Here is an 11,473-nt window from a genome sequence, read left to right as displayed (position 1 = left end):
TTCTCCCTCTCCCACTCCCCCTGCTTGTGTTCCCTCTCTCGCTGTGTCTCTCTCTGTCAAATAAATAAATAAAATCTTTAATAAAAAAAGTGTTAAGGAAATGAGTGAGCCCTATGAGGGCTTAGAGCATCACAAGAAAACCTCATGGAATAGGAGGGATTTGAGTTGAATTGAGAATAGGTAGAATCTATAGTAAGAGAATAAGGAAAAAATATTCCAGGTAGGTGGGGCAATACCTATACAGGATGAAAACGAAAACATTCTAGTTGTGTTCAGGGGCAATAACAGAATCACCTAGATGGGTTTTGGTTAAATTAGTAGGTAATTAGACCCAAGGCAATAGAGAAAGGCTGGGACCACAGTATGCAGAATCTCCAATGCCCACCGCATCTGGACCTGGATTCTTAAGCATTAGGGAATCACTGGAGGTGTTTGAGTCAGGAAGCAAGAAATTACAAAAGTGAGACAACAGGAATAAATAACAAAGTAGACCTGAATTAGAAACTAGAAAAAAAAAGGGGGGGAGTGTACATAAAGATATTCTGGAATAGACAGAACTTAATGGATATGAAGGACTTTATTAGCTATAAAAGGGAAGAAATCAAAGATCTCTCTCAGCTTTGAGTTTGGATGACAGGGGTAGGAAGGGCATGAGATGGGGATGATGCTAATGGAGAGAGATGGGAAACTGAGAAACTGTAGGCACAGGAATTGGATCATGAGCTCAGACTAGACTGGTTCTAGAATTTCACACTATAGACTAAAGATTCATTCTGATATGCAAACACCTGCAAGTCCAAGTTGGAAAATCAGATGGGAGAACAGGACTAAAAATGGAATTGCAGGAAGGATTCACCTAAAACTGATAGATTTAATGAATGGGAGTTCCTGGGGGAGGGTGACACTTTGTAAGGAATGCCCACACTTAGCTGCTGCCAGAGAAAGTGAAATCAGTACAGATGAAATTGAGGATGTCGAGGAAAGTAGAAGAGGGACTTAAGAGAGTGTCCTGTTTTGGAAGCTGAGGAAGGACATGTGTCTCAAAGGGCAAGGAGGCAGCAGAGCGGTGTTGCTGAGAAGTCCTAAAGCACGAGGACTGAGCAGAGGCCACTGGGTTCAGGAATCAGGTCACTGGCAGCATTAGGAGAAACAATCGCAGAAGGGTATTCAGGAAAGAAGACTCACTGCGATTCACTGAAAAGTGAATGTGGCAGGAAAACATTTAAACCGTAAGAGCATCTGCTTTGGGATGTTCAGTCATTAAGGCAAGGAGAGAGATAATTCAGGGGTTTGGGAGAGAAGCAGGGAGGGAATTACCGAGAATGCTGGGCAGCCTAAAACCTGCAAGCACAGACAAGTATGAGGCTACATTCATTTAACAAATTCAAGTATGTATTGAGCACCTACCATGTGCTTGGTACTGTTCTAAGTGATGAGAATGTAAGCAGTGAACAACACGGACAAAAATTCCTGTGCTCGTGAGGTTCACATCATGCAGATGTATTAACGTGCTTTTACCAGGGACTGGTGAAGAGGATGTAGCCCCGTGTGGACACTTGTACTCGCTTAGCAGCTGGGGTTCAGTTGTATCACTTCTAACTTATGTTCTGACAACTTACAATTATGGGTGGCTTTCATGGTGTCCCTGATCTTCAAACCAGTGTGTTCTCAGCTTTGATAGGAACAACCAACATGCAGCACGGTTGAAACAAATCCATGGGCTGCAGCATCAGTGACAAGAGCAATGGTCTTTGGGGCTAACCAGGTGAGATGAAGGAAGAGAGAAGTCGCTGGCCCTAAAACGCCTAGACGCTCTCATCATGTAAATAACTCTGGCACCATTTTTCAACAGCTCCTGCAGTAAAAGAGCTGCTGAGAGATCCAGCCACCTCTCTGTGCTTTCATCTTCGTAGGAAATGAAACTTGTTAAGTTACGCTTTTACGTTTGCAGGAAACAGCTGCAGTGAATCTAGGTTTATGGCAGGAACAATCCAAGTCACAAGACGGTAGAAAACTTTATTAAAACTTATTACATGAAGCAGACACATGCATTTTTTTTCTTTTAATTAAAGTTGAAATTTTAAAAACTCTCATGTGAGTCTAAGGTGCTTTGGTTTGAGGACCACTAGTCTAAATTCCTTCTGTGGAATCCAAATAATTAAGACCAAATTTATGTAACTTCTTATCACTTTAAGCAGTTCCTAAAATACACTTTTGCATCATAAAGACATTATTCCAAGAATTTTGAAGAAATGATGGGGAAAAAAGACAACATAAAATCTAATGGTCTTTTCTGACCAATTTTCACCTTGTTCTCTAGATACTTCCACTTCACTGTAATTCTCTGCCTGGCTCTCGTTTGCCACAATCTGATGTTCCTTTGTTTATTTGTTCATTTCTCCTTCCAAGAACACAGGTGCCTGAGAGCTGGGACTTGACTGTAGTGTTTATCACTGAACCTCCAGCACGTAAGAGTGTGTGCTGGAGAAAAGGTCCTCAAACAATATCTATTAAATAATCATGGCTGAAAAGCAGTTCCGGTTACTTGGATTCACATTAATCAAGAGACATACTCTTTTCTCTATATAACATTTATAACGGATTTCTTTTTTTAAAAAAAATATTTTAGTTATTTGGGAGAGAGAGAGCATGAGCAGGGGGAAGGGCAGAGGCAGAGGGAGAAGCAGGCTCCCCGATGAGCAGGGAGCCCAATGCGGGGCTCGATCCCAGGACCCTGGGATCACGACCTGAGCCGAAGGCAGACGCTTAACTGACTGAGCCACCCAGGCGCCCCTATAATGGGTTCCATGTATGTATGTTTATCTTTCCATATCCTTATTTTAATGGTTACATAATAGTCCATCACTAGAAATGCCAAAATTATTGTACTATCTTGTTGGTAAGCATTACAGATGGTAAGCATTACAGATGACACATAGTGGAAATGCAACACATAACGAACCACAAGACCCAAATAGCTGTACACAGTACCTAGCTGTCTATATATCTAGGTATCTGTTTTCTCATTTAACTACTAAAATATGTTCAGTTTTATTCTTCTTTTATCCATCTATTAAAGAAATTTGCATTAGAAGTCAGTGAAATATTGAATCAAAGGGATTTCAATATTTTTTCATGTGTGACAATTTGTTCTATATAGTTTATAGATAAGATGTACTGTCCCCCTAAAAGATAGATGTGAAATAATTTTAATAAATTACCACTCTCTCTCTTTCACACCCTCCTCATTAATTCATCAAGCAGAGAACTGTATGTCATTGTGATAATTTCTTATTGCTAGTGAAATGAAACAGCATTCTAATATATTAATTGATTTTTCTTTTTTGTTTTATTTGCCTGCTAAAATGTTTTCCCTTTGTTTATGCTTTTAGTAAATTAATAATATCAAATATTTAAAACATAGTGGAAACGCAAGACATAACGAACCACAAGACCCAAATAGTGTGGAATAAAACTATGTTCATTTTTTCTCTCTCTCTACCTCTCTTTTTCTTTCCTTCTTATTTCTTTTGTTTTTCTTGGGGTTTGTTTTGTTTTGTTTTGTTTTTTTGGAGAGGGCACCTTTAAAGAAGGTGGATGCTTTAATTTGTGAATAAATGAAATAAAAGAGATAATGAAGAGATAATTTAATAAAGAGAGTAGAGTTGGTGACAGAAAAGATACAATGCGTTAAAGAAGATAGGAGTAGAACGTTATCAGAGAAAAAATGGGAAGGCAATATTTAACAGCATTCTATAGCATTATCTAAGAAAGAGGAAGATACTTAACAGGGGGGATAACCCTGCTGAGCCAAGCTACTGTCCATCATAGAAGAAATGAGAATTGCTCTTTTTGGATATTCAGCAGAGAACAAGGTGCTGCAAGAGATTTTACAGGCAATCAAAGATGATGATAGAAGCAAAAAGTGTCTTAAACAAGAGGAGGTGTAAAACCAAGGACTAGATGAGACATCCAGAAGCAAGTGAGCTCATCTTGCTATGTCTAGATGCAAAGCAGTTTAGGTAATGATTCCGTCTGGTAATGAATCACTGAAGTCCATAATGAATCAGTCAGGTGATGAATCACTGAGGTCTACATTTCAACTGGCAGGGCAGGAATGAGAACAAAGAGCAAAGGGACAGCAATGGCAAGAAAGAGCGATGCTCTGCTGGAACAAAGACTGCTCTCTATAAGGCATCTCAATTTAGAACTTTGCCTGCACATGAAAGGACTGAAATGAGGAAATGGATTTAAATCAATACAAGAAATATATTGGTTTAAATAAGGGGAAGAGAAACTGTTTTTTGTTAAATATACACCAAGTAACAGGCATTAGGGTAGAAGCATTATAACCAGTAAATTATGTATTCCTCACCTCCACCCAGTTGCAATGGGTGTGACTCCATTTTACACATGAAGAAATGGAGTTTAAAGAAATGTCACTTCTCAAAGTCACAGGGCTAGTAAGGGGCGCTGGGATTCACAAATCAGTCTAACGACAAACTCCTCATCCTTTCTCCTACTGTCTCTCTTAAGGCTAAAAAGGAAAATCTCTGTCTTCCTCTAAAGATGCACCATCTTCTATCAATTTATAATTCATTTTTTTCACCTTATAATATCTTTGAAATCTCACAGTGTTACAGGCTAAGTGACACCACTTTACTTTCTTAGTGTTTTATAAAAAGCAGTGCATCCTACCAACAATGATGTGACAGAGTCAATGGAATTAGATATATAACTGGCTCTTGATAGAAGTTCTGGCAGATATATTTTTAAAAATAAAAAAGCAGTTTAGATTTGGATATTCACTCTTGGATGGCAGGTGTCTGGAACAGAAAATTTCTAAGAGGTGTCTTCTTTGTTTCACTATGTTCTTTACACTTAAATGATGGCTCTTATCTCTCAAATATTCTATCTTCCAATAATTGGCAGAAATCATTTTCTACAGAAGCTCTTTTGCTTTGCTTGTCTGAAGAACATGAACATTCTGTGATAGACTACACCCACAAAAAGAATCTTTTATTAATAATGCAAAAGCTAAGGTGTGCTTGGGGGGGTATCCTGTAAAATCAGAGAAGGATCATGGAGGAGAAAGCTCAGGGCCCTCCCCCCATAATCAAGAGATCGGGCCCACACTGCACCTCCTTCATCTCCTACGCCAGAAAGCAATTACTCATGTGGGGGCGGGGTGCAGAGAGTGAACAAGACGTTCATCTGGGGATGGAGCCAGGAGCTGGCCAGTCTTGTGTTCCCCCCACATCCGTACCCCTGTTTCCTAACCTGGGGAGAGGGTGGGCTGCATTTCTCCCACTCAAAAACTCAGGGGAGAATATGAAAGGTGACCACCAAACATGGCCACTCATCCGTTTTAACTGATTCTTTTGGGGGAGAGTCAATGAGAGAGAATTTAGAGGCCACTAACAGATCCCAGTATTGGCCAAAGTGACATTCTCAGGCCAATGCTTTTAAATCAAAGACTGCTTCTCAGCCCCAGAGATCCCACAGAGCGCTTACCTCAGAGGAAATCCTGCTCAAAGGCAGGGTCAAGGATGAGTTGGTGAAATCCTTCCCCACCAAGCACTGTAAATTCTTCTCTTATGAACTCATTGGATTGCAGAGTAACCTCATATTTTATTGATTTTCATTCACTGACTCTCTCATTAGGATATCAGCTTTTCCATTCCCCTCAGCGTCCCCAGTTCCTGCTCAGTCAATCCTTTTTGAATAATTACGTTAGACTTAATTCTTTAAGAACCTAGTGAAATCACCTCTGACATAACTTCCATCAGCAGCATTAACTTCTCAAGGCACTCAGATTAGAACAAAAATAAATATGTCTTTATCTTCTATGCAACTTTCCTTTCCTCCAAATACCCCCCAAACATCAGTTCCAAGTACTTCAGCTTTTATTCTCTTGGCTCAAACTTTCTGAGAGGGGAGAGGTAGTTCAAATCACTACTGTAGTTAATTCTATTGTCTATAACTTCTGAGCCAACAGATGAGTCCCACCTATGTATTCCTATGGATTCCACGTGCAGGCCAGGCTGTCCTCCCCCGTCCCTGCGTTTCTGGGGTCCTGCACTTGCCCTTGTTCCCACAGCCACTTTAACCCCCACCCTGATGGTTCTTTCCCCACTTCTCTAAGCAAATAAGGAAAGTCTCTGAGTCTTTCCTATGTATCAAACACTATACAGAGTGTTTTGCATACATATTCATTTCCCCATCGCAACAAGCCTTTGGCATAGACACTATTTCCCCTTTTCAGTGATGAGCTGACTAAAGCGCAAAGAGGCTAACTTGCCCAAGGCACAACTAGCAAGAGGGAAAATAGGAATCTGAACCCAGGGTATCTGCATTAGATCCCACCTTATGCTAGGCCTTCCTTTTTTTCTTTTTTAAGGTTTTATTTATTTATTTGAGAGAGTGAGGATGAGCAGAGGGAGGAGCAGAGGGAGAGGGAGAATCCTTTTCTCTTTTCAAACACTATCTTTAACCTTTACATTTATAACTTCATATCCATGTAGGTTTATTTTGTTGTTTGTTTCTACTTTTTATCTTGAAATCATTTTAGATTCACAAACAGATTGTTAAAATAGTACGAAAGCTCCTGGGTACCCATCTCCCAGCCTCCCCCCATGCTCACCCCTTCCATAATCATAGTATAATTACTAAAACCAGGGAACTGACATTTGTATACTATTAACTAATAAACCTTAGAACTTATTTCACCAGTTTTTACAGACAATATTTTTATGTGTATATAGTTTATTTATCATGTGTATAGATTCATGTAATGACCACCACAGTCGAAATTCAGAACGGTTCTACTACCCCAAAAGCACTCCCTTGAGAATACAGAACTCTTCATAATCACAAACCAACTCCCCCATGTTATCCCTTCACAGGCATACCCTCATCGCTAACCCCGGCAACCATCTGTTCACCATCACATATATTTTGTTATTTTAAGAATATACTATAGATAGAATCATATAGTATGTAACCTTCTGAGATTGGCTTTTTTCATTCAACATAATACCCCTGAGATCCATCAGTTGTTGTATGCATCAAAAGTTTATTACTCTTTATTACTAAATAGTATTCATTGAATGAAAACTATTTACTTTGCTTACCTGCTTCTATAGCTTTTTCTAGCTTCCTATGCTTCCTCTACTATAATCATCCAGTGATTCTCAAAATATGGTGGTTACCTTCAACTGGGAATGATGATTAAAAATTCTGAACCCCATGTCAGATCCATTCAATCTGAGTATCTGTGGGTAAGGACTAGGGCTACAATATCCATAATTCAAACACAGCAGTGCAGTGTAATAATGGTTACTTTTTAGCTGCATTAAGCTAGAAACCAATGTGGCCACTATTTAAATTAGAAATGGTGATGGTTAACTAGCATTCTAACTATGAAACCCATTCTCCAGAGGCAGTTAGTTGTAGTGATTGACGTTAGACACTTTGCTAATTAGAGCAATAAATGTCATAATTTTTTTTGAAAATGGGTGGCTTCTGACATAGTACTGGTGTTGAGGGAGCAGAAGGCAAGCTGGGGACAAAGCACAAGCTGACATCCTGCAACCCCCTACCCCAACTCCTGGGTAGGATATGTGTGACATTCCTCCAGGAAACTTCCAACTATCTTAACAGTAATGCTTTGCTAGAGGGAAAAACCACCTTAGCTTGATAATAGTCAGGCCTCCAGTAACCTGAAGGGTCTTCTTTAGCATATGAAAGTCCTTTTGGACACCTCCCTTTTTCCTTACCTCCCCCAACTCCCAAGTATATAATCAGCCATTCCTCATAATGCCAGGGCAGCAGCTTTTTGTCCCCGTGCTTTAATAAAATCACCTTTTTGCACAAAGAGGTCTCAGGAATTCTTTCTCACCAACATCCCAAAACTACGTCAGTGGCATGTTAGAAATGGGTTTCCACTGGTGAAATGGAAGGTACTAATATTTCAGAAACATCCCCCACCCTTACATGAACAGGATATAAGTATCTGACTATGTCTGTAACCTTTACCCTTACCTATGCATTGAACCAGAGGGCTCTGATGAGAGAATCCTATCTTAGGATACTTGGGCATGCCAGCTCAGTTGAAGCTTTCATGCAGAACAGGAGAAAGAGGAGCCCCTAAAAGACACAGCCCCTAAAGTGTGAAAGTACTTTCTGTCCTGTTCACTCATCAGAACATAAGGCAGTATCTGGTACTGAACTGGCCCTCAGTAAACATCTAGTGAATTTTAAAACATGTTCGGTTCTTCTGTACCTTCCTAGTGTTGACTAGTATCACTAAACCAATTAATCCATACCTAGTAGAATTCAAGGCCTTTAGCAGACAAATACTTTCTTTAGGATCAAGATACCTGACCCAGAGACATATGGTGCAAGCACTGTTCTAAGATTCCCAGGTGTTCATCAATTTCTAGGACCACACAATGTCAGGGGAGAAGCACAAGGCCATGTTTTCTTGCCTCCCAAGGTTCCAAGCTAACTAATTTCCTGATATTCCAGAAAAAAAATTAAAAGTGAAATGAAAAAACAAAAATTAACCACGAAGGACATCTGGTGGTGAAATCTTGTCACCATTATGTCAAATTACTTTCCTTACTGCACTTGTCACTTGAGGCCACAGCTCAGGCTCAGAAACCACACAAACACAGTTTCTAAGCCTTGTGAAAAGGCACAACCCTGGAAGCCCCATGTATCCATTCAAGAATGCACTCTGCCTCCTGGTTGGCTCCTAAGTACCTAAGACTCAGTCAGACCCAGCTCCCTGCTGGGGAATAATCTGAATATTTCGATGCCAAGAGAACTGCAAGATGTTTTACAATGAAAAGATGAAAAGGCAAAAGCAAACGCCAGAAAGTTAGAAAAACAGAATGATTACAAACAGTGATGGGAGGTAATCTAATTTAACAACAACTAGCAAAGAAATGGTGGATGATTTTGATATTAACATATCTGCAAAAAGCCATGACCAATCACCTTCTGAATTTTATATCCCATCAAAAGAACGTCCAGGGGCGCCTGGGTGGCACAGTGGCCTGAGCGTCTGACCCTTGGTTTCGACTCAGGTCTGATCTCAGGGTCATGAGATCGAGCCTGCGTCAGGCTCCATGCTCAGCACACAGTTTGAGTTTCTCTCTCCCTCTTCCTCTGCCCCTCCCCTCCTGTGCTGTTTCTCTCTCACTGAAATAAAGAAATCTTTAAAAAGCTCCACAAGTCAAAAGTTAACCTTTCCAGAATCCATTTTTTTTAAAGATTTTATTTATTTGAGAGAGAGAGAGAGTGAGAGAGAGAGCACATGAGGAGGGAGGGTTAAAGGGAGAAGCAGACTCCCTGCTGAGCAGGAAGCCCGATGTGGACTCAATCATGGGACTCCAGGATCATGACCTGAGCCAAAAACAGTTGCTTAACCAACCGAGCCACCCAGGTGCCCCAGAATCCATTTTTTTAATCAAAAGAAAAAAGTTACTCTATAACTTTACAGGATAAATTGTTGGAACTGACTACTGATAGGTTGAAAATGTGTTTTGAAAATATGGCATCACTTACCTTATTAGGAATAAGATGTTAAATATCCTGCATTTGCTGAAAATATTCTAAAATCTCTCCTTTTCCTGTCAACATACCACCGTGTGATTGATTTCTCTACTCTTGAGTATTATTAAAACAAAACATAGAAACAATTTAAAAATACATTATCCTCTGCAAGTAGCACTGCCCTCAATCCAATTTAGATTAACCAAATAATAAGCAGGAAACAAACTAATTTAAATGTGGAACTTTAAACTTTTCACTAAAAGTTTACATAGTGTTCATTCCAAGCATGAGTAATGCTTGGAAAATCATGAGTACCCATGATTTCCCTTGTAACTTTTCATTTAGCTACAATTTTGAAAAGACAAAAAGTTATGTGCAATATAATATTGATGGCTATGAATGAATGCTTTCAATATTGTGACTGTTTTCTATTTTCCCTGTTATGTATGCTTAAACTATATTTATTATAATTTTCTGCCTACTGAGTCTAACAAAAGAACTGGGGTTGAATAGTTTTTATTTTTTCCTAGTAAATCATTTTGTTTTCATATTTTCCAAAATTGTTAGTTCCCAATGGATTGAAAAGAAAATTTTTTAAACAGTCTTTCTTCTCAGCTAGTTTGTGAAACTCTGAGCTGGAGGTCTGTGTCCTTGGTCAGTGGTCCTGTTACTCCACCCCACCCATGGAACCAGGGTGGATCGTCACACCCGCACAAAATCAAGCTTGGACCATGCCTCTCTGGATCTTGTCTAAAATTTGGACTGTTAATTTATTTCTTAGGAATCCAGCTTCACAATTTCCCCAGACTTGAAATTTTCTAAAATAATGACTTATTTATTAGAAAAGCTAACTAGAGAAGTGTTTTCATTGTACTTAAATTATAACAGATCTCTGGGTATACAATTGAGTTCTAGTAAGTATACACACATAAAAATTTCAGACTAAAAGAACAAATCATTTGTTCCATAATATTTTTGCCATAGAAGTTCACTCAGTTACCTATGTGCAAAGTTTAGAAGATTGGGATGTATGCAATTTAACAAACTGACCAGCAATTTCTCTTAATACAGGACAATGTGTCTTTATATAGAGACAAACAGGAGAAAACAGTAAGCAGCTAACCACTCCACAGTACAAAGAAGCCCCCTTAGCAGCTAGCCTGCATTGCTCAGGTGCTGTATAAGAAAGACACTGTACTTGTGAATATGCATGGCATTCTCTCACTAGGGCCATACCACTCCTCTGGCTGTTTCCGGTTTTTGAGAAATCAAGTAGGCACAGATTAATGTACTTCTAAAATGATAATCCAGTGACAACATAAAGTCAGTGAAATAGGCTATTAACTAGCAATAGTGATTTGACAAGAAAAATTAAATGCAATACTGTCCACTTTTTAGAGAAATGGAGTAGGGGTGTACTTTTAGTTGACCAAGAAATTAATATAATTGATATAAATGACATGAGAATACTTGAAATCATGCTGAAAATCTATAGAAAAACAGCAAGTATATTATCTTGTTGGTAAAAGAGAAGTAATTCTTTAAGAAAGGTTTGTTAGCCTTTAATTTGAGAATGAATATTAACAAAATATAACTCAGCAATTCACACATCAGCATCTTAATTTTGTTCTATGAAACAAAGGGATGTGATCAAGAAAATAGTAGACAAAAGAAATTTAGATTATGACCTGGCTACCCTGGGTAGTACCTCTAAGGTAGGGCACCTATTGAAAGAATTCCACCCCAATGTGTTGAAAGGAAAATATTTGCATGGTTAAGGGGCTGATGCTCAGTTTTCTACAGAAATTACTATAGACGAGAGCAGTCCAATTTTGCTATGAAAGTCAGGTATTACAACATATGTAAAAGTGGTATTTGCGGGGCCTTGATTTTCAGCATTTACTAGTTGTAT

Source organism: Mirounga angustirostris, unplaced genomic scaffold, assembly GCF_029215605.1.
Source record: "Mirounga angustirostris isolate CCGP_5_RB_7025 unplaced genomic scaffold, mMirAng1.0.hap1 SCAF_13, whole genome shotgun sequence".
In the NCBI taxonomy this organism is placed as follows: Eukaryota; Metazoa; Chordata; class Mammalia; order Carnivora; family Phocidae; genus Mirounga; species Mirounga angustirostris.
The sequence above is the reverse complement of the archived record's forward strand: the minus strand, read 5'-3'. Positions refer to the sequence as shown.